This window comes from Spermophilus citellus (genome assembly GCF_964194105.1).
Source record: "Spermophilus citellus genome assembly, chromosome: 13".
NCBI lineage: Eukaryota > Metazoa > Chordata > Mammalia > Rodentia > Sciuridae > Spermophilus > Spermophilus citellus.
Window position 1 is genome coordinate 13,181,204 of NC_138193.1, and position 24,197 is coordinate 13,205,400.

Genomic DNA, 24,197 nt, shown 5'->3' on the forward strand with positions numbered 1-24,197 from the left:
GCCTGGAGACCTTTGAACTTATCACAAGTCAGGGGTGCTGGTGCACAACTCAGGTAGAGGCCATGGGTGCTGCTGAATGTCTACACTGCTCGGGAAGCTCTCTGCAGACTAAGATGGATCTGGCCTAATGGGCCAAGGGCGCCAAGGTGAGGAACCCAGTGTGGAGTATAAGCACATGAACTTGGGTGTGTGCAGGTATGGCCTCGGGGCTTGTTTCAAATGTGGCTTCTGTCAGTGCAAAACTCCAGCACCTCTGAGTGGCAGCGTTTCTGACAAGCTCTGAGCAGGGATGCTGCTGCTGCTGACGAAACGACCACACTTTGAGTAGCCAAAGTGAAGTGGAGTTCTTAGGACACCATGAACTTCTCAGAAATGCAAAGTGGACATCTCCTGTGTTAGATCAGAAGAAAAGAATCTCTGAGTTGGAATAATCCCCTTTCAACTCACCTAGTTGCAAGTTTGCCCCTAAAGCAGCGCTGAGACAGCGGGGCCAGGCGGGGAAGAAAGCTCCACTCCTCTCCTAGCCGCAGGCTGAGGCGTGCTAAAAATGAGGAGGGAGCAGAGTTGGGTGAGAAGTACCTTGCTTCAGTCCCCAAGCATCCAGTCAAGTCTATTGTCACCTGGAGTGGTGGCTTCTTTCCAGGGCCCACGCTAGCATTGGGGTTTGCATCTGCCTGACTTTCAGTTCTGCGAATGGAAGGTGGGAACTGGCTGCTTGAGACATGGTTGCTCTCTTGGGAGAGGGTATGGGAGAAATGACAGGATGCCCAGCCCTCCAGAGCCTGCACTTCTGCCCCTGTGATAAATGGCAGCATTAACAAGGTTTGGTTGAGAGGGTCCCCACAGATTTGTGACTTCCCATGTCCGCCAGCAGATGTCACTATGGCTGGCAGAACAGAAGGCCTTTCAAGAATGATCTGGGGGGAGCAGAGAGGGGAAAATGGCATCAAATAGAAGGCACAAGCCAAAAGTACCGTTGGCCTAGCGGGCTATGGTCCATACTATCATTTTAGGAATGGGGGACATTCTCCCATAAACCCACTATCTGGTCATGTCATTGAGGTCCAGCTTCTTTGATTTAGGCAGAAACTCTGCAATGAAACACAAAGTTCCTGGCTTCTCTCAACTGAAAAAATCTCCAGGTTTTGGTTCTTGGCCTATATGTATCATGAAACATTTTCTTGAAGGAAAACAACACTTTGCACTGAATAAACATATATTTATTTGATGTAGCTTACCCCTAGACATCATATTGATGGGTTTTAAAAATCGATTCATTTTACAAATTCAGCAGCTTATTCTGAAATTCCTTTGCTGTACATATAATTTTACCTATTTTTGACAATTATTTGATAGGCTGTTATGAATGTTTTAATTGTTAGAATTTGTGTGTGTGTGTATGTGTGTGTGTGTGTATGAGGTTTGGAAACAGGGCATAAATTTGGCCTTCTTCATGGGCCATGTTAGCATACACAACTGCTAACACATGCTTAGCAGTAATTATAAGTCACATTTCCTTCCTTTAATCTTTCCCTGAAGATGTGCCTTTCATGTGTAAAGACAAGTGTTTTCAAAATTGACTCTCTGGACAGATCTTTGGGCTCAGGTGTCAGTGTTCCAAACTGTGCCAGAAAACACCGAATCTGATTTCACAGGCTGGGCTGTCCTTAGCTCTGGCCTCCCAATTTATTCCCCTTCCTGGCTGCACAACCCATGAGACTTGCCAGAAAGGAAGAGCCATGGAAGACTTTAAGGAGGACAGCCACAGGATCATCTTTGCTGCTAGCCTCTTGAGAAAATAATAAAAACAATAACATCAAGCAAACACATGGTCTAGAACCTTCTTCTGTAAATAATTAGTATTTACCATATTGATATGTGTGCCGTGGTCCAAATTTTATTTGGGTGTGTATATGTGTTTATGTGTGTGTATGTGTGTATGTGTGTGTATGTGTGTGTGTGTGTGTGTGTGTGTGTGTGTGTGTGTGTGTTTGATTCTGAAGAATCAAAGCCAGAGAACAGAGAGAATTCTATGAGCTGCATCTGGACAGCACTTGGCCTCCTTTCCTAGCAGCGAAGGACCTGAGGTCAATGGCAGAGCTTGTCCGTGGTGTAGCCAAGTGTCTCTGCAGCATTTTTTTTTTTTTAAAGAGAGAGTGAGAGAGAGAATTTTTAATATTTATTTTTTAGTTCTCGGCGGACACAACATCTTTGTTGGTATGTGGTGCTGAGGATCGAACCTGGGCCGCACGCATGCCAGGCGAGCGCGCTACCGCTTGAGCCACATCCCCAGCCCATCTCTGCAGCATTTTTGAGGCCAGAGCACCGGTTCTGAGAATTTTAGTATAGCACCTAATTTTTTCATCTTTGCAGGAACTTGCAAATGTGGGAGTTGAATGAGGGGTATCCATCAGAGGAGAAAAGTTATTGTTTTGGAGAAGGGGAATGTCTAAAGTCTTGTTAGAATGAGTGGAATGAGGGCACATAAGACTTCAAGGAGAGACAGCAGAAGCGGGGGTGGGGGTGGATATACAAAAAACCTCAGAGATGTTCCTTCCATCTCAGGAGGTAGCAGGACATTGGAGCAATGCTGTGCATCCACTTCTCAGTTCCATCTTGGTGGCAGACCCAGCACTGCAAGCTGATGAGGGACAGGACATAGGAATGCCATCTTTACTGCAGGTGCCACAACTGAGCCTCTGGGTCATCCCAGAGGATGGGGGGAGGCAGATGCAAGCCAGGCCTGGAGGAACCCATGGAGTACCACCAGGTGACCAACAGCCAGTTCAAAACTCTATTGTTCCTTAGAAAACTTGGAATGGAACCACCATTTGGCCCAGCGACCCCACTCCTCAGTCTATACCCAAAGGACTTAATATCAGCATACTGTAGTAATGCAGCCACACCAATGTTTATAGCAACTCAATTCACGATAGCTAAACTGTGGAAGCAACCTAGATGTTATGCTGTGGATACAAAAAAATTGTTGTATATAAACACAATGGACTAAATACTCAGAATTAAAAGAAAATATAATGATGGCATCTGCAGGTAAATGGATGGAGTTGGAGACTATCATGCTAAGGGAAGTAAGTCAGTCCCATTAAACCAGAGGCTGAATGTTCTAAGAACTGGATGCTGATCCCAAATGGGGGGAATGTGAGAAATGCAGAAATTTTGATCAAATGGGAGGGAGGGATGTGGAGGATGTATGGGGCACGATAGATGGTGGAATGAGATGGACATTATTCCCCCAGGTACATGGATGAGTAACATAGGGTGCAATGCTACATCATGTCCAATTAGGTAAATGAAAAGGTTTTTTTTGCAGTAGTGTACAATGAATCCAAATGCATTCTGCTGACACATATACTGAATTTTAAAAATCAATTTACAAAAAACCCCTATGGTAAGAGAGCTTCCAGTCCTGGAGCCCAAAGAGTACCAGGGGCCTCTGGGATGAGAGACAGAAGCAAGACAGAAGGACACGTGCCTGTGACCTTACTCATGGGGAAGGGAATACAGTCACATAATAGAGGTAGAAAAATGGTTGTGAGCGATATTTTCCTAATGACTATTAAGGCAGATGGCGATTGGTTGTTGGTGTCCTGACCCACAGCAGTCATTTTACAAGTAATGCCCATCCAGCACTCTGTGCGGGCCTTGCTCTGGGCCTCCACTCTCCCTGCCTGGCCTATGTGACAGAGTCCCCTTGCAAGCAAGAGGAGTGGCAGGGCCTTTTCAGGGGCTCTGTCCTCCTGGGCAGCAGTCCCATCCCCCTGGCTGAGGAGCATTTCCCATGGGAAAGCCCAGCATCCAGGGCCGCGTCCACAGGGTCCCACAGTTACAAGGGGCAGCCGCAGGCCTCCCCCCAGGAAGTCGGGGACAGGTGAGGAGGCTAGTTAGTTGCTGTTCCATGTTAGGACAGCAGCTGAACTGACAGCCTGGCAGGCAGGATGCCCAGAGCCCCGCCCTCAGCAAGCAGAGTGGGTCACAGAAGAGGGGGTGTGGCCGTTGCCAGGGAGACGGGGGCGGGGCCTATGCCAGGGCGGGAACTTGGAGCCTTGGTCACAAGGAGCTTGGAGGAGGAGGAGCATGGAAGTTGCATCCAGAGCCCAGGCTGAGGTCCTGGCTGGCGGGTCCATCTCCTGAGGTCCATGACAGGAGAAGGTGAGCTGCCCGGAACGGACCCGGTCTAGACGCCCACACGAGGGTGGGACCCGGGAGGACTCTGCCGCCGCCCTGGAACCAAGATCCTGGGCTTCCTGTCCCCTGGAGCCTCCAGGGTGGTCCCCACAGCGCCCACCGCGGACCCGGCTGTCCCGCTTCTCACCTGAGGGCTCTCCTCAGCGGAGCTGCTGGTCACAGCGGGTGGATTTTGATTTGCAGGGTCCTGTTCAGGATGCGGTGGCCTCAGCAGTGTGGCTTGCGCGGTGGACCTCAGAGGAGAAGAGGTGGCCTGACCCGCAGGTCCCCTGGAGAGTGGGAAGGTGATGGAGGAACCCAGTGTGACCTGGGGAGCAGGAGGCCAGTTTAAAAGACAGACCCGCCCAGGTATTTCAGGTCTCACTGACTCTGTGTCTCCTTTTCCTGTGGCACCTGTGGATTCTGTTTTAAGTCCTCGCTTTAAAAACCCTCTCCTGTTCCCTTCTGTGTAGGTGACCCATCATTTTAAACCATGTTCCAAGGTCACTTTTTGGTGTATGTGTGGTTCTGGGGATTGAACCCAGGTGCCTGAGCCTGTTAGGCAAGTGACCTACCTGAGCTCCACCCTCAGAGACCCCTGTATTTTCCCCTCAGCCACAGGGTCTAAGTGGCCAAGGCTGACCTCAAAGGTTCCTCTTGCCTCAGCCTCCCTGGTGGCTGGCATGACAGGCATGCACCTGGGACTGTCACACTCTAGCCTGTGATGAGAACTCATGTGCATCTGTCCAGGGCTGAGCATGGTTCTGCAGAGCTGTGCTCCAGGCTCCCTGCAGGGCTGTGGAGGCTTCTGCTGCCCAGCAGCCCTGGTGCCATGCCCAGTGCTCCTCCCAGCCGAGGGCAGGCAGCTGCCCATTGCTGTAGGCTGACCTTATTTTCTTCTTATGGCACTTGTACATTCTCTGGAGTATGTTGGATGGTTTGCCAATTAGGAGTCTAACAGGTCCTCTAGAACCTTCAAACAATTAGTAAAATTCCTTACACAGTAAGTGAGCATGCGCAGAAATTGGGCTAATGTTTTGGGAAGAACAGATGGTCTGATCTAAGCCTTCACCATGCATCACACGGCTCCATGCTTCCAGCCTACATCCTGCTTGACTATTCTTCATTTGTCCTGAACTAACCTAGTGTCAGAGGTAAAGACAGGATCCAGAGACCCCTGTGTACTTTATTAACATCAGGTTTGCATGCAAAAGATTAATGAGGAGCAAAACAAGAACCCAGTGCATCTTGGGAAAATATAGACAGTATCATCAAACAACGTGGATTCAGCCCCTTTGGTGGTGAGACACACAGACCCAGGGAGAGCCCTGGAGGAGGGCCCAGAACAGCAGGAGAGACGGACAAGGACATGCCACACAGCTGGAGGGGAGCAGCACCCACGCAACCCTAAAGACCAGCCAAGCTTTGAAATGTCTGCCATCCCCGCTCAAGAAGATGGAACATGGGAAGGGAGGACAGGGAAGGGCTTTCCCAGGAGTTGGGGAAGCAGAGGGTCCCGGGGGGGAGGTGGAGAGCAGCAGCAGCAAGTGACAAAGACCAATGGCATGTGGCTCAAGGGCCAGGCTAGGAAGATAGCTCCTATGCCCAGAACCTGGGAACCCTGCAAGTCATCCCCCAAAGGGCAACAGTGGGGGGACGAGGAATGAGGCCACTCTGTGACAGAGGGAAGGTCACGGCTGGCCATGTTGCGCTGTGTGTGGGCGATCAGGACAGCACTGGGAAACCCACCCAAGGCTGTGGCTGAGGGGGAGCCCTGGGGAGAGGGTCACACCATTCAGCAGGGCTGCAGGCCTGGCAGAAGCCACGCAGGAATGGGAGGCAGGGGCTGAGCAGTGCCACCACCCAGGGAGGCCCCTCCATGGAGCAAGAGAGGGACAGGCAGGACAGCAGGAAGAGAGAACACACGTGTCCTCGGGTCCAGGACAATGGCTTTGGCTTTCTCTGCCAGCCCGTGGAAAGCCCTTGGATGATCGCAATCAGGGACTGCTGTGTGTTGACATAGGTGTGTACAGCTGGGTGCCCGCTGCGTTCTACACACTGGGCTGGATCTGAGGACCCAGGGGGGACCTCAGCAGAGGGCATGGACGCTCCTCCTGCAGGGCGCGGTGCAATACCAAGGGCAAGTTCCTTCCAAAATAACACACACACACACACACACACACACACACACACACACAGGATTTCCTTTCTTTCCTAAGAGTTTTCTTTCCCGCCCATCCTCCACCCACCTGCACTGTTAGGGACTGAACCCAAACTCATGGTCACAGGTACCTCCTCAGATGAAGTGTGTTCATGATACTTTTTCATAATAGATAATGAAGATGTTCGTAGAATCAGGAAAGTACAGCTACTCCGCATGTTGGGAGGGCTCTGCCCACGTAGAGTGAAAGATGAGCCAATCTTTAGGGAAAGGGTGAGAAGTGGGCGTTCCAGGCAGAGGAACCACCCTGTGCAGAGGAAGAGTGGGGGTCCATGCAGGACACAGAGGCATCTGGGCTGGCTGGGGTGGAGGACCGCAGGTGGGAGGGGTGCAGACCCCAGGGGTCCCGGGCTCGGTCATGTGAGAGGCTCACAGACACTCTGCAGCAAGGGAGGGGAGGTCTGCAGTGGGCACCGAGGAGGGCGTCTGGTAGGAGTGTCTGAAACCGATCTGGGGTCTGAGGTCGAGGTGACAGACAGGTGAGGGTGACAGGCCTGGACCACGTTGTGGCTGGGTGTATAGGAGAGGAGGAGGATGGGAGAGGAAGCCCCAGGTGCCCATGGCTGGGAGCTGCTTGGGAAGAGGAGGGGACATTGCTCCCACTGGACTGGAGCTGAAGCCCTGATGTGGCCGTGACTAGCAAGCCAGGGCCATACAGTAAAGGAACAAGAGGGGACAGCAACAACAGACGCAGCACGTGTCCTATGCCCATGGGCAGTGTTCACGGTGACTCTGGATGACCCTGGGAGGACGGCGTCACACAGAAACAGCGGAGGGGGGGACTGAGCTCTGGATCTGCAGGCCCAGACTCGCAGACCAGCTGATGAGGAGGCCTCGTTCCCAGTCACTCAGGAGCCCCTCTGTGTGACCGAGCGTTTCAGAAGCATCTCCCTGCCTGCCATGTGCTCTTCCAGAGCTTTCTACGAATATACAACATCCTTTCCTCTTCCTCTCTTTAGCCAGGATGTGACCCACCTGCCCTTCAGGGATAAAGGCAAGCTCCCCCCGCCCCACCTCCCTCCCCCCATCCCCGACAACACATGTCACCCTCAGGACCACTTTCCCGGGCTGCGTGGCTGCACTGTGTTCAACTTCACAAGCTCCTGTCCTACCTACTCTCAGGAAACTGCTCATCCCCAATTTGTCAATATTATGACCAGCTCAGCCACCGCGGATTTGGTCACAGCATCCTTCTTTGCTAAATTCCTGGAATGGGAGGCCAGGGTGTGAGCACGTGGACCTTGACGGTTTCTGAAAGGAACTGCCAAGAACCTTCCTGCAGGAGGCTCCTCTCTCTCCAAGGGGCCCAGGACGTGGTCTTTCCTCTCAGCACGGCTGCATGTCTTTTTAGGCCCACCCCCTGGTATATTCTTGCTTTAATCCGTATTTTAATTAGATTAAACACCTTCTAGATGAGCCGTCTCATGATCTATCATTTTTTGAGTCAGCCTTACCTAATTTCAGCCATTTTTTGGTAAGAGTGTTGTTCCCTGTTCCCCTTTAATCTGGGAGTGCGGTTGTGAAAATGCTATCATAGTTTGCCAATCTGTTCTTCGTTTTCCCTTGGCCATGAAGGGGCCGTGTCGTTTTGGCAAAGCAAACCTCCAGAATCTTCCTCTTCAGGGTTTCCACTGCTGCTTGCAGACACAGCAATGAACACTCACCGCAATGGTGACCATGATGCAGATGTTTTGGGTGTCCTTCCAGAAAACCTTCTGAGGAGTGATCTTGCCAAAATGGACCAGTCTCCTGAGGAACACAGTCAGGCCGAGCACGTAGGCGATGGAGGTGCCCTGCAGCTCAGGGCCCCGCCAGCAGCAGGTTGGGCTGCAGTCCCCACATGTTCCTGACCCTACCTTTCCTAGCACCCTCCAAGAATGAGCCATGGCCCTGAATTTTACTGAAAGTTGTGCCCAGTTCCCTGCTGAGGGCAATGGTTGATTCCTCTTCAGGGGAAACCTGCCTCTTGGCGCATGACCCACAGCCCAGAGGGGCAGAGCTTCTGGGGGCCATTGCAGCAGCTGAAGACCCAGAACGCGTTCCTCAGGAAAGAGGAGGGTGAGGAGGACACAGGCAGGTCTCCTATGCCCTCACACTCTTGTTCACACACAAAGGCTTCTGGAAGTCCCTTTGCTCAAGCAGTAGGGCAGCTCCTGGCCGTGGTTTCGGTGTGTCCCCAGGAGTCCCATGTTGGAGCCCTAAGTCCCAGAGTCTTATGTTTATGGTGTTTGGAGCTGGGTCTTTGGAGGGTCATGGTTAGAGGAGATCTTGAGGAGTGGCATTGTGGCTTTATGAGGAGAGGAGAGGTCCTGAGGGAGTCCCAGCACCCTCGCTGACTCCCATGTGCCACCTCTGCCATACTCTGAGGCAGCACGAAGCCCTCTCCAGATGCCTGGACTGCCCAGTTCCCAGGGCCACGGATGAAAGAAACTTCTATTCTTTATAAATGACCTGGTCTCAGGCACTTTGTCTTAGGAAACAGACTGAGACACTCCCAGAGATGTGATTGGAAATGGCGGCTCATTCCTTCAACATCACAGTCCTTCCGCCATGCTGCGTGGATTTGGCTGTTGAGAGACGGGGCAGGCCATCAATGGGAAGGATGAAGTCCTCACCAGTGTCCCTCCAGGGGTCACAGGGCCTCAGCCCCTAACTTGCTATATTTGGCTAGCCTTGCAGTGGCAGCCACAATGTGCCCCAGCTTGCTGTGACACAGTGACACTTCCATAGCAGGGCTCTCCCTCCACCCATGAGAGAAGAGGGCAGGAGAGTAGGAAGAGAAGAGCAAAGGGCAGCCTGGCATAGGCCAGGAGGAGGGCAAGGCTGGGCAGAGGGCCGGAGGGATGGGACCCTAAGGGACAGGAAGGGAGGGGTCGGTTCTGGGCCTGAAAGCCGAGGGACACAGTCATCACCCCTGCCTCCTGGGTCTTGGGCACAACCTGGGCTGTATCCTCTGACAAACCTTCTGTCATCCAGCTCAGCCCTGAGGGCTCAAGGGCCTGGTAAGCCCAGGACACCTCTGCGCAAATCAGGGCTTGAGTTATCATGCTGCAAGGGGCCAAGTCCCAAACCCACATGGCCTCTAGACTTAGTGCTGTGCTGGCTGGAGGGACACTCTGAAACCCAGGTGGCCACCCTGGAGCTGCACAGGACCAATGGCCCAGAGAGGGGTGAGGACTCGGGAGAAGAGGCAAGGACCAAGAGGGACACTGTGTGAATTGTCACCAGGGTCAGGCTGGGCCAGCACCAGGGAGGGACGAAAGACACCCTGCCCAGCCTGGGAGTGCTCATCTCTGCCCCCGTAGAGCTCGTGTTCGTATGCACAGTCACAGGCTAAAAGGCTTCCGTCCAGAGAGTCCATGAATTACAGAATCTTCATTGTATGGAGGTGTGGGGAATGTTGCTTTGGGGCCTCCCAAACCATACTCCTGATTTTTACCCCTTTGTTTCAGAAAATATTAATCTCCCACTACCAGAGCCTGGCTGGCCCCTGAGCAACAGGAAGGTAGTTCTCCTAGTTCCGGAGGCTGAAAGTCCAACATCAAGGTGCTGGCAGGTTTGGTTTTCATGGACAGCCTCCTTTTAACAGAAGCCAGGGAGCTCCCTGGGGCACCTTTTATCAGGGCATTAGTTGCACTCATGAGGATGTCGCCCCATGACCTAGTCACCCCCAAAATACTGCCGAATACTGTCAGACTGTGGACTGGGTTTCAACAGATACATTTCTTGGCAGGGAATTACAGACCTTCTGTTTGCAGCATATTCTTGCACACAGGCTATACAAAAACAGGCAGCCACCACATCTGACCCTCGGCCCACAGTGTCCTGACCTTGTTTTAAATGTTTGAGTCGGGGGGGTAACTTGTTACACAGCAAGAGCTAACTGAAGTACAGAAGAATACATAACCATGTGGTCATTGGAAAGCAACAGCCTTGAAGTTGGACAGACCTGGCTCAGGGCCCAGCTCCCCACTTGTGGCCAAGCAACCTTGGGCAAGTTAGATAACCCTCCTAAGGCTCAGCTTCCTTGTGGGTGAGCAGGGGGTGCTGAGGGTTTTGCCCATCTCATGGAGAACAGCAAGGCTAAGGAGAACACAGAACACAGAGAGAGCTCCGGTGGACAGAGCACTCAGCACATGACAGCCATGGAGACAGGTGAGAGCAGTGACGAGTCAGATATCAGTCTGAGCAGGTCATCAGCTTATCATTCAGACCTTCCTGGGATGTGTCATTCAAAATCCCCTGTGACCAGGCAGCGAGCACTCAAAGATACTCCTGCCATTTATGACCACCACAAAAGCTGACCCTGTGGCAGGCGTGCGTCCCACACCGCACCACACGATGACATTGTCTCCTCAGCATTAAACATACTTTTAAAACATCCTTCCTACCATCTCCATCTGATTTCCCCTTCAGTCAACAGAAGACCAGAAACTTCCATTGCCCTCAAAATCCCTCATGATTGGCACATTAGCCAACAAGCAGTCAGAATCCTCTGAAGCCCCAGCAAGAAAAAAATAAAGTCAAATTCCTATTTGTTGACATTTGAGGAAAACAAGGGAGAAGCAAGGGGCCCTACTCATTGGTGACAAGGTCTGGTTGAACATCTTTTATCTAATGCTTACCAAGAACGGTGGCAGAAAGAGCACCGGTTCCTCAAACAGGGCAAGAGAGAGGTTGACACAGATGAAGAAGTACGTGGCCATCCGCATGGCCCAGTGGTTATAAAAATAGTAAAGTCTGGAGAGGAAAAACAGTAAAGGTGGTTATAACCACTGAGCAGGAGTTATATAACACTCAAACTTCTGTGCAAAGACGAACAGGGGCCGGGGCTGGGACGGCAGCTCAGTGGTAGAGCAGTACCCAGCACGCACCAGGTCCTGGGTTCCATCCCCAGCACTGCCAAAGAAACGGGTAAATAAACAAATAAATAAATAAGACTCGTGATGGGTCGTGTGCCCTTTAGGTTCTCAGGAGCATGGGCGGTATTTACTTGAGCTCAAACTAGAAAACACTAACAGAAAACATCAAGACGATGATCATATGTCAAAGCACACTTGGTGGACAGTCTCGAGCCAGCTTTAGCACCTTCTTCACGGGGTTGTTGTGACAGTAATAAGAGAACACTCTGAACCAGAGACTGACAAGGTGAACCGTCAGTTACAGTGACCTAATGCCATGTGGGCGTAGCTGAGTCCAATGTGAAAATGTGCACAGCCCGTCTCAACGCGGTATACTCAGGACAGATGTGGCTGCCACACGCCAGATCCCCATAGGGTCGGACAGTCCCCCACTCCTGCTTGGCAGCCTGGGCACATGAGGTGTTTGTTGCTTTTGGAGACACTCACACCGAGCACTGATGTAAGAGAGGGTTTTTCCTTACTCTAGCCGAGGGCTTGGTCTTAGTTGAAGCTTTAGGGGGAGATAGAAAAGGCTGGATTCCCAGGAAAGGAGTGAATGTGTGGGTAGCATTAGGAGGTGACAGAAGGGAAAAGAGAAGCCCTCCCTTGCACTCCAGGTGACGCTGGCTAGGAAGAAAGGTGGCCATGTGCGTCCAGCTTGGGCACTCCATCTCCTGGCCTTGGTGGTGTCCATTACCCCCCCTGATCTGCTCTTAACTGACCGGATGCTCCCTGCACGTGGGACACTGTGCTCTTAGAAATTAACCCAAACCACCAGGCTCTGGGGCTGGGCTGCAGCTCCGTGGTGGAGCGCTTGCCTAGCACTTGCCCATCTCTGGGTCGGCTCCCAGCACCACAGAACAAAACACTCTTGGGTTTTACCCAAATGTATGTAGACCCCTCTGAAAAGTTTCTGTGGAAAGAATGCCTACAAGTTTGGCTCAACCTCTAGAACTTAAGGTGGACACGTGGAACAGCTGGATGCTTTACTTACCTGATAGCCCGAGGGGACGTTTGGAACAGAATGTTCCTGTTGTACTGGGCATGGGAAGTATAGGCAGCTGCCAGGAAAGGTTCTGGAAGGAGAAAACGTGAGACAGGAACTAGACTGCTTTTTCCTTATGGCAATGCATCAGGCACGGAGGGGAGCCCTGCCCCTCCACCGCCAGCCTGGCTCCCTAGAGGTTGCCACCATCAGCAGAGCCATAGGTGCCTTTCCTGGTGGGTCCCCTGGGACCAAGGATCCTGCAGCAGAGCTGGCTACGTGCACACTGCATTTTCTAGAACTCAAATACAGGTTCTCATTTGAGGAAGGAAAATAAGAAAGCACTGAACAGAATATGTACAAGGCTTACGTGGCATATTTACACATAAATAAAGGTTGCGTCTGTCCAAATATACATATGAGTATATGCACACAAACCCAAGTATAGAAACCCCAAATTATATTTAAGCCACTTGGTGGCTGGTTGAAGGGATTTTTGAGGGGAAATCTGATGCACCTCCCCGACTCCCTTGTCTCCTCTTCTCATAGCTGTGAGGTTCCCTCTTCTCCTCGAGATTGAAAACTGGATTTTAAACAGTTGTGTTTCCTCCCTCCCCTCCTGTCCCAACTTTGTAAGCCTTAGAAGGGAGGGGAGAGCACAGAAAGGAGGCACAGATGATTCCAGAGGTTCTCAGGGGAGAGCAAGGGCGTTCCTTCCAAACGCCCAGCAGACACCCTCTTCAGTCTCCCCTGCCCTGGGAGTGACCACCGCGAGCCCCAGAGACCGTCAGGCAGGCAGGCGACAGGAGCCGGGAATCTGAAGCTGCTGATGGAAGTGCTTTGAAAACACACTAACATGTCTTGATGATATAGATGAGAAAATCAGCATAACTAGCCATATCTCAAGGTTAGGGTTAGGGTTAGGGTTAGGGTTAGGGTTGGGTTAGGGTTAGGGTTAGCCTCAGCTCCCCGTGGCTGCTTGAGAAACACAGAGCACCTTCCATCACCTCCGCATCAGCTCAGTGCAGGCTGCTTTTCTGATTTCAGGTTTTCTCGCAGCACACCTCCCTGCTGTATTTCTCTGTGTTCTCCCCCATCTGGTGAACCACCACCACTGCTGCAACCAGCTCAGCTCCAGTGCTGCCTCTGTTCGGTGTACCTGAATTTCTGAGTCTCTTAGTCACTAGGACTGTCTGGCATTGAAGTTTGCTCACCTCACTGAGAAGCAGCATTCCTGCTGCTTGAATCCCCAGCCACCAGAAATCAAAGACAAACTCCTGTGACTTAGCTTGCTGCCTATGTTAGCACATGGTGATGGGATCACGTGTGCATCGCCATGAGTCATGGGACCTCGCTTTCTTGCCAGGTGGATTACTTTGGAGTGGCAGCCACGGTGTACTGCATGCTGCTGGGGACCTACATGAGGGTGAAGAACGAGGGAGGAGTCTGGAAGCCTGAAGGTCTTTTCAGAAGGTAGGTGTCGGCATCGGGCTACAGCGGGAAGAGAATAACTAGGGTAGTAACAGGTTCCATCTGGCAGAAGGGGATCCCTTAGGCAGTGTGGGCACAGCACAAGGCTGGCCCAGGGCAGGGAGTGGTCACAGGGCTTCCCACTTAGCCGGTAGCCCACAGAACCCCTGGGAGCTCCTGGGTGGTGACAAGCATCCCACCCAGGCAGGTGTCCCAGAGCCTCAGGGCTGTGCTTGCTTGTTTCCTTGTGTGTGGAGATGCAAATAATACTCATCCTGCCTTCCTCAAATCTTTCCTGTAAGAAGCCAAGGAAATGCGTAGGAAGTATTTGTTACATGCTTCTTCCTTGTCCGGTTACACTTTCTTCTCTTAACTTTTTTGAGGTATATTTAAAACATACAGAAAAGTGAACTCATCTTCTGTGCGCAGCCAAATGGAATCTTATGTGCATATATACCTTCTGGGAATAATTTCAACTGCAATTCCCCTGGCCTTCCCTACCCACTTCCAAAACAGAAAAAGAAAATTGGCAGTAATTTTATAAAATGCCTGTGCCATACATAGTGAAGCTTAGGTTCAGTCCCTGGAGAAAACTTGGTAACTGTTATGTCTTATTCTGCATAATGAGCCATTATATCTGACAAGTGCTTTATGCTTCCTCTTGCTCATAATGGAAGGACCAGATGGTCATCCAGAAGGTCTCCACCTCTGGCCGCTTGTGTAAAGGAAAGCCTGAAGCCAGCCCTCTGCATGGCCCTGCTGCCATCTTTCTGTGCTCTGTAGCTCCTATAGTTGACTTTAACCACTAGAGTAGCCGGAGCTCTTCAGTCAGCGCTCTCCTGAGTAGGGCGGCCTGTCCACCTGGTCCTGGCACATGTGCAGTTGGGCTCCTTAGAACTACGTGTCCAGATCACAAGATGCTGACAGTATGGTAGACACAGGAGCCAAGAGCAAATGGATCTTTTTTTTAATGAGGAGAGGTAGCACTGTGTTACCCAGACCACCCTCTAACTCATGATCCTCTTGCCTTAGGCTTCCCAGCCCCTGGGGTTCCATGCACTCACAACACCCAGCACAGACAGATTTCCTTTAAAAAATAAAATAGATTTTTTTTCACTGAAGAGTTATTGCTAAGACTGCTTATCTTAAATCCTGTTTTGGGAGCCAGGTGTGTTGAGACAATTAATTGGAACTTTAATTTCTCTAATGTGGGATAGATTGGATGTGTCCACTCCTGATGGCCAAGTGCTCTTAGGTGAGAGTTCTGTTTCACTACCCACCTGCGGCAGTCAGGGCCAGAGCAGGCTGCGTTCCATCCGTGGCTGGTACTTTCTCTCTGCAGGCTTCCTCATCTGGACGTGTGGGATGAGTTTTTTCACACCATGTTGAATATCCCAGACTGCCATCACCTTCCACCTTTGGATTTGCTAAGGCAAAAGCTGAAGAGTCTGTTTCAACAGCACTATTCCAACAAAATCAAGACCCTGCGAAACAGGCTCATTGTACTGCTCTTGGAATATAAGCGTTTGAGAAAATAAAATTAACTGTGGACACTTTCCCAGAAATCATTTTGTAAATACTATTCTCTTTCTTTGAACCTTGATGTTCTTCCAGATGTATTGTTGATATAAATGTTTGTTAAAAATAAAGTTCACGAAATACATCCATGTGACTTAATTTTTATTAAATTATCCAGCAGAATAGACAAAGTGGCAAGCCCTGTGGGGCAGACCTGCCGGCCCTCTTGGCAGACAGACATTCATGTCCTTTATGGTGCATTTTTGTTTGCTATCTATGAATTATGCATTCTAATCCTATTACTTCAAAGTACCATCAATGGAAAAGATCTCAGATCTTGAAAAGAATTCTCGTGAGCTGTATAGACCACTGGACCAACTTAGCCTTTCCTGGCCAGGACCTGGGAGGGCCTGTAACCCCGCTGGGCTTCCTCCACCCTCCCTTTGTGTCCTTAGCACCATGAAAAACAAATCTGAGGGGACACCATCCAGGAGCACAGGGGAATTGCTTCCTCCCACCCTTCTCAGCTCCCATGTCCCCGACTCCGGAGGCAATCATGGCCCATTTTTTGTATGTGTGAATCTCTAAAATTGGTTCTATAAACTGCATTTTTTAAATAGAACTAGCATCATTTTGTTTTTTTTCACTTAATATCCAATCAGGAATGTAATTGTAGAATGGCCTCATACTTTTTAGTGGCTGTGTGATATTTGATTGTGGCATATCTGTAGTATGGATTCCTAGAAGCAAAATTGCTGGGTCAAAGGTGAGTGCACTTAAAATTTTGAATCTGTGTCTGCTGGTAGCCCCCCAGGGTTTTCCCCACACTGTGAATGTCCTTTTCCCACCTTCCCTGACAACTGGCCTTTGTCAGTTGGCAGGTGAGAGACCATACCTGCTGGCACTCTCCTTGGCATTTCTCTGATGGGTAGACCAAGTGCGTGTACATGTGTTATAGCACATGTGTGCTCTTCTGTGTTCTCTGTCCTCCACCCACTTTGCGCTCTGCTTGTTCGTTTATCTGAGTCCTTTGTATATGAGGCACACATATTTGTCCCAATGTGTCATCTCTCTGGACTAGTAAATATTTCTCCTGCTGTGAAGAATTTTTTAAAAAGTTTTGCTTTATACTCAGACTCATAGTCTTAAATGGCTTTTGACTTTGTCTTAAATGTTGTACTCAACTGAAAAACACAAAAATGTTCCTTTTTTTTTTTAAATTAGTACTAATTTGAGCATTTGGGACTAAACTTTTCTGGTTACTATTTAAGTCATATCATTTTCCCCCTATTTTTTCCAATTGGTAATTTGAATATATGAAGCCTACTGATTTCTATAAACAGGTTTTTCAATTAATTCTTTTGAAGTTTTCAAATAATCATCCTTATGAAAACAATTCTTATTTTATATTGTTCTAATTTTTGTTTGTGGTTTTCCTTGTCATTGATGATACCTTGAGAAAGAGGTCACTGGTGACACACAACATCCTTGTCCCCTGTTCTAAGGCCAGCTTTTCCAGCGCATATCCATTCACTTCATGATACTGGCTTGAGGTAAGATGCCTTTGAGGTGCTGGGTATCTATCTGTTCTTTTTATAAGCAAATATGAAGTATATCATTTCTTCACAGTTTTCTTGCCCATTTCCATCTATATTGACCCAGCTATACCTCATTCCCCTGCTGGAACGGGTTGTTATTTATTTAACCAATCTCCAATTTAGAGACACTTAGTTGGTCTCACAGTTTTTTACTACAAAACAGTGAGTGTGAGTGCCACTATATCTGTAGGATACATTGCTAGGTTAGGGACCCCAAAATGCAATTATATTTTGAAAATAAAGATTGTAACCTACATGACCAGTTACACACATACACATACCAAACTTGGAAACTGAAAATGATCAGGGTCAGACCTCAGCAGGGAAACCAATACCAAACTTCCTCTTGAAGTGTCTAAACAACTGAGCATCCGTAAAGCCAGATTGACAGGATTTTGTTCCTTTTGAAAATGGCTGTTTTCAAAGGAAACCAAGACTGAACAGCTAGAAACTGCACATGTTCATCTGTGGGAGACAGCTGCAGGGGCCTTAGGCCCTGGGTGGCATGGCCAGTGTCATTGCCAGCCCATATTCTATTCTTGGCTCTTTAACTTGGATCACACTCAGAAACATCCCCATGTGACACCAACAGCGTGTCTGCTGTTGCCTGTCTGGTCTGTGATCTAATCCAAGGGCTTCCTTTAAATTAAACTTCTCAGTCTGATTTCCTAGCAACGGCTTGTCCCCAGGGTGGGACAAATCTCAACAGAGCTAGTTATTTTAATCATTTCAGTTAGTAGGTATTGTTTTGCTTTTTGTACATATGCCTGGTACAACAAAAAAAACCTTCCTTTAGTTGTAATCAGTGGTCTGGATTTCATGTAGCTAATCAGCACCAGGGAAGAAGCCCTGAGTCCAGAGGGCACCTGAGAGGAAAGTGACAGGTCCATGCAGGGAGGGCACAGAGTTCTGGCTCACTCCACTGCAGGTATCCCTGCGGGACAGAGCTGGCTGGGGTGCGTTCACCTGAGTCTCGGCCCCAGCTCCTCCTGAGTGTGCAAACCTTGGCTGGACCCAGCTCCTGGTCCAGAGTGAGACCTTTCTCGGGCCCAGGCATTTCCTAGTCATTCTTGAGCCCTGCTCCACATTCGAGTTCCAGCTAAGAAACTAGACTCTTTACTCAGGGGATACAGAGACTCCTGCTTGAGCACCTTTCCGGCTTGCTTTAATCTGATCTAAGGCAATGGTCCTAACATTCATTCTCCCCAAAGAAAAGCCCAAGGGTGGCCTGTGATTCTCGAAAGTAGAGCTGCTGGATAGCCAGGCATGGTTACAGGACACGGCAAACCTGGAAAGCCTCCGTGCAACCTTCTCTGCGCTGATCCAAGGAGCCCGCGTCCTTGGTCCTCCTCTCCGTCCTTCAAGTCCGTGCATCTCTCCCATTTGTTTCATTCTGGAATGTTCAGACTAACCCATCTCTGGGTTAGTTAGGCTATGGCAGGCTAAGCTGCTGTAACACAGGGAACCCTGTGGGGACACTCACTTGATGATGAGGATGACCACCACGACATGGAACAGGATGCAGTACAGTTTCACCACCTGATGGGTCACCAGGGCAAAGCCGCCTGCAATGAGCAAGCGGCTAAGGAAGCAGCGCTTGAAAACTGCGGGTGCCCGAGCTCAGGGTGCCCTCCTGCACCCCAAGGTCACTAAGCAGGACACACCGCCCCGGGGGCAGGCACCCAGACTACCAGCTCCCCAGAAAGGTGATGGTGCCACTGGTTCACCACCATGAGCTCCTCCAGCAGCATGGAGGAAGCGGCCAGATCACTGGAGCTGTTCTTGCAGTGCCTGTCCCAGCCACTGCCACCCCTTCAAGGGCAGGTCCCCACACACCAGTGCATCAGTGAAACTTGGGTCAAAGGACCGGATTCTGTCACAGAACAATTCCACCCTGATGACAGCAAACGATAGTAGACCACCTAGGGTGGGAGGCGCCGGACACCAGGGGTCGCCCAAAGTCGCAGAAGCAAGGGGCATGGAGCGCTAGACGCACCCAAGGTCCCACAGAAGGGCAGCGGTGTTCACAAGGATGGTGGCCTCTCCAGCCCAGAGCCACGCAGCTTAGGGGAGTGAGTGGGAAGGGATCGCTGCTCGGCCGGTCCCCCAGAGAAGCCTGGGTAGTTGGTGGAGAGATTAAGGCACAGCTAGGTGGACCCCCCTGGACCTCCCAGGACATTCACCAAGTCAGAAACTAAGCTGCTGGCAAGGCAGCAGTGGGATAAATACCCACTAAACAGAGGTTAGCCCCCTAGTGAAGGAGAACTGAAGTTGGATCTTTACCTGTTCTTTACGCCAAAATTAAGTGCAAAGGTACCAAAACAAACAAAAACCAACCCATAAAGGTAACAAGGCGGAAAGTGGGGCAGGAAAAGGGCTTCCTAAGCATGCTGTGAAACCTAGAAACTATAAAAAGATCAACAAGTCTGACTATATAATAAATTTAAACTTGTGTATAGCCGCACACCGCCTCCCCCCCCCAAAAAAGACCGTGGGGAGAGGGGAAAGTGACAGATAAGGAAAAGTCATTATCTTATGCATAGATTACCACAGACCTGTCTCCTTAATAGGCCAAAGAGTCCTACAAATCATATCAAAAGTAAAAGTACCAGCTGGGCCTTCAGGCACACGACTAAAATCCCAGCAGCTCAGGAGGCTGAAGCAGGAGGATTCCAAGTTCAAAGACAGTCTCAGCAATTTAGCGAGGCCTGAGCAACTTAGCAAGACCCTGTCTCAAAATAAAATATGAAAAGGCTGAGGATGTGGCTCCATTATCAAGCCCCCCTGGGATCCCTGGTACCAAAAACAATAACGCTAATAATAAAAGTGAAGTTAATAGAGAAATAGAACCACGGATGTGTTACTGGAAATATGCATAAATGGCCAAAATCACATGGAAAAGATGCTCAGTCTCATGAGCAACTAAAGCAATGCATGTCAAGACAGCATGGTGCTATTTTCTCATCTATCAGATCTAGGGAGAATAGAAACAGTGAATAAATCCATCTGTGAGCAGAGAAACATACATCACACAAGTCATTTGGAATCCATACTAGAGCATGTTTGTGAAAGCAAGTTGTCACTATCAATCCAAATCATGAACCCATTTACCTTTGCTCACCTCCAGGAGAGCACCCAACACTCACAGTCGTGTGAGGACACAAAGATGCATGCCCAAGGATGGCCTTACCACATGGTCTGTGAAGGTGAAAGGCAAGCCCACCCACTGGTCAGTGGTGTTCTAGAGTCTTCTATTTTGGGGACACTTCTCTCTCTCTCTCTCTCTCTTTTTTTTTTTTTTTTTTTTTTTGGTACTAGGGATTGAACCCAGGGGCACTTAACCACTGAGCCACATCCCTAGCCCTTTTATTTATTTATTTATTTTCAAGACAGGGCTCACTAAATTGCTTAGGGCCTTGCTAAATTGCTGAAGCTGGCCTTGAACTTGCAATCATCCTGTCTTAGCCTCCCAAACTCCTGGGATTACAGGTGTGCACCACCACATCCCATTGGGGCACTTTCCATCATGCTGGCCTTCCCTGGATGCAGGTACCTCCAAAGCATATGACAAATATGTGCTGTAGAATGAAGTCGGGCAAGGCCACTGTGCATGGATCACCCCACTGGACTGAACAATGAACTGGGGGTGTGCACCACACACCAGCACACGTGGAAATGTTTAGGAAGAGCGACAAGAGCTTTGACGGCTGCCTCTGGGAAGCGGCATCCCAGAGCCGGGAATGGGGGACCTACAGCTGACTTTCCATTCTCCTAGGCTAATGGACCTGCCGTTAGACAGAAAAAGAAAAGCAAATGCCCTTCTTCTGCAGTGTGCACCCCTTCAGGCTCCCTCAACAGCTCTAAGCAAGAGGCCCCCAGTCCCAAATGGCCTCTTATGACCTTGTTCTCACCAGCACCAAACAAGACAAGGAGGAGGGGGCTGGGGATGTGGCTCACCTGGCATGTGCGAGGCGCTGGGTTCAATCCTCAGCACCACATAAAATTAAAATAAAAGATGTTGTGTCTGCTGAAAACTAAAAAATAAATATTAAAAAATTCTCTCTCTCTCTCTCTCTCAAAAAAAAAAAAAAAAAGAAGAAGAAGTAGGGGGCTCCCTCCACAAGCAGAACACAGGGTCTCAGGCCTGGGGCGGGGGCAGAGCCATGAGCTGGAAGGACCCCATGTCCCTGTGAGCCCTCTGCTGGCTAAGAATATCCCCCTGGGCCTAAGAATATCCCCTGGGCCAGGGATGAGGAAGACACTGCCTGGGTCAGCCCGATGGACGGCTGGCATTCCACATGGCAGCCAGGAAGTGCGCCCAGTGCTTCTAGAAACTTGGTATTCCGTAAGGCTGGCCGCTGGAGACCCATACCACTCATTGACTTATTCTCCCTACTGGAGTCTAATACTCCCAGGCCTTGAGTGATTTCACATCGAATAGCAAAGGAGGGCACGAAGGCAAGTCCACCAAATGTGATCATCGTGGGCCAGTGCTGATCAGAGTGGTCACCGTCACCCGGAACCTAGGAGCAAACCGAGTTCCTGGCAGGAGGCAAAGGAGAAGGAGGAGAACAAAACTGATGCCGGGCCAGCCCGTTTTCCGTAAAGCCCCTTCCTAGTCCTGCAGCTGTCCACACGGTGGCCCTGGCCAGTAGCAGAAGCCAGCCTCACAGAATGGGTGTCACGAGCAGCTTCCTGCAGCAATAATAACCTAGAACTCCAGTGAGACTCAGGTGGACGAGGAATAGAGAGCTGCTTGGCCTCATCTGCTTTTCTCCACCAAAGTTGACCCCATTTAAAGCTGTCCTGGAGGAGCAGGCCAGTCCTGGACGGAGGTGGCTGCCAGGCATCCCCGGAAGGGAAGCTGCCCTAAATCAAAAAGTGAGGCTGGGCCAGGTGTGCTGGTGCATGCCTGGAATCCCAGCTACTCAGGAGGCTGAGGCAGGAGGATCACAAGTTTGAGGCCAGCCTGGGCAATTTAGAAAGCCCCTTACTGAAATGTTATTAAAAATCGCACTTTAGGGCTGGGGTTGTGGCTCAGTGGTAGAGTGCTTGCCTAGCACACATGAGGCACTGGGTTCGTTCCCAGCACCAGATAAAAAATACTAAATACTAAATATTGTCCTTCTACAACTAAGAAAAAGTTTTTTAAAATAGCATTTTTAAAAAAGGGGGTGTGGATGTAACTCAGTCTAACATGTGTAGGGCTCTGGGTTCCACCCCCAGTATAAAAAATAATAATAATAACTGAGGTTGGGGTTTATCTAGGGCTTTGGGGTCCAACTCCTGGGAATGCCCCTTGCTTGTGCATCACTGGAAGAGTGACTTAACTTCTCTGTGCTTCAACTCACCACCTATAAAGTAGGGATAGAGAAAGTTCCTACATCAAGGATTGTGGGTGGGATTTAATAAGGAATGGTGAACACACTTGGGTTAGCATTAGCCACCAGCATGACGACTCTCACGCTGTCACATGCAGGGCTAGGCTCAGGGATGAAAGTGGCTCACGCGTCCCCAGGGAGCTGACAGCCGAGTGCTCTTAACCCAGCCTCTGGCTCCTCTCTGCTTCCCTCCTCCTCAGCTCCCAGAGAACCCCACACCCTTCACATGAGTTATACCCCTGGGTCCAGGTTGGGAGTGTGTGTAGCTCCCATGTAAGACGGCTTTCCATCAGTTTGACCTGGGGAACCACCCAAGTGCAGCCACCTCATGCCACGGCCCCCTTCCCTCTGAATGCTGACCATGACCCTTAGGAGCCAGAGGCTGCTCGGTATCAAGACGATATCCAGGATCTGCTGACTGTTGTATTTTCTTGCTGGTAAGAGACACAACCCTTTAATAATGCGCTTCCTCAGTCTCTGCCCTGGGGGGACTGGGACTGTGGGTCCCTGGGCAGTGATGCAACTTCCTGTCAAGATGGGAAAGGGGGCTGGGAGTGGGGCTTAGTGGTGAGCGCTTGCCTAGCATGTGGGTGGCCCTGGGTTCTAGGCCCAGCACTGAAAAGAGAAGAGAGCAATGGTCTGAGCACCAACGAAGAAGTGCTGCCTGGAATCCGGAACCATCCCTACAAGTCAGAGCCAAGGTGAGTGTGGAGGCCAGGCTTCCCTGTCCCCAGCCCCAGCCCCCAGCCCCAGAGCTGTGCGAGCAAATACGGACTGTCCTCAGGAAGCGGCTCCAGTTCTACAGAGCACATTGCAAGCCAGCCTTCCTCCCCCAGAATTCTTTTCATCAAGTTCCCTTAAGAAGTCTTAAATAATGCCACGCAGGGTGGAGGTAGGTGTGGTAGGAAGAGGCGGGGGCAGAGTCGGTGCAGGCTCCTGCTGTGGGGAGGACTTGGGTGGGAGGCCAAGGCAGGAAGGAGATGGAAGGGTAGAGGGCAGCCCCGAGACACGGCCCAGTGTTGGAGAGATGACCAGGTAAGAATCTGGTGTGATGGACTCCTACATGCGAAATCCCTAAAATACTGCATGGCTAGACACACACAAAGGCACCATCCCTCTCAAGAGCATTGGATATAAGTGTGTGTGTGTGTGTGTGTGTGTGTGTGTATGTGTGTGTACACATAGAGACATATATTTCCTCCCAGTGTTGGGGATTGAACCCAGGGCTCCACACACCAGATTAGTGCTCTATCACTGAACCACACCTCCAACCTGAATACGGAACACTTTTAATAATTTTCTGGTGTCCCCCCTCCTGGCCCCCAAATCTCCACAGTGCAGGGTGGATTTTCAACAGAGAACTGAGTGAGCACCTGATCCTCCGTGAAGCCTAGAGCTGGAGGCACTGACCTGACTGAATGGTGGCATCAGCCACCATGGCCATCAGGCTGCGATGATGATCGGCGTGTCAAACCTAATGGCAAAAGCAAAGTCCATTAAGAATCAAGTGAGAGGCATGTCAAGCTCAGGCTCTGATGGGTCCCCAGAAAACTGAACCAACAGCTTATGTGAGATTACTAGCCAGTGCTGAAATTCATTTCTGGAACTTTTAGGTCACTGCATGGGAAGCAAGAAACACTAGGCTTGAACCATCCCATGATCATCCATTGGCTGCTCTGAGTCACCCGCAGAGATGCAGGAATCACTAACCCACATCACTTCGCCTTCCACAAAAGTCTATACTGGTGAAGAACATTTTTATTTTTCTATTTTTTTGGCACCAGAAATTGAACCAGGGGGTGCTTTACCACTGAGCCACATCCTCAGCCTTTTTTTTTCTCCATATTTTATTTAGAGACAGGGTCTTGCTGAGTTTCTTAGGGCCTTGCTAAGTTGCTGAGGTTGGCTTTGAACTCACCATCCTCCTGCCTCAGCTTC

General features: G+C 50.2%; 1 protein-coding gene and 1 long non-coding RNA gene across 2 annotated transcripts in view; one reads left to right on the forward strand and one right to left on the reverse strand.

Moving 5' to 3' along the window:
* The window catches only part of LOC308632297 (myelin and lymphocyte protein), a 357,374-nt gene that overhangs the window by 213,091 nt on the left and 120,086 nt on the right, over positions 1–24,197 (reverse strand). The window lies entirely within an intron of this gene.
* LOC308632862 lies at positions 4,052–7,498 on the forward strand. Its single transcript, XR_014018647.1, has 3 exons — positions 4,052–4,170; positions 4,390–4,554; positions 7,370–7,498. It is a non-coding gene; the product is annotated as an uncharacterized lncRNA (long non-coding RNA).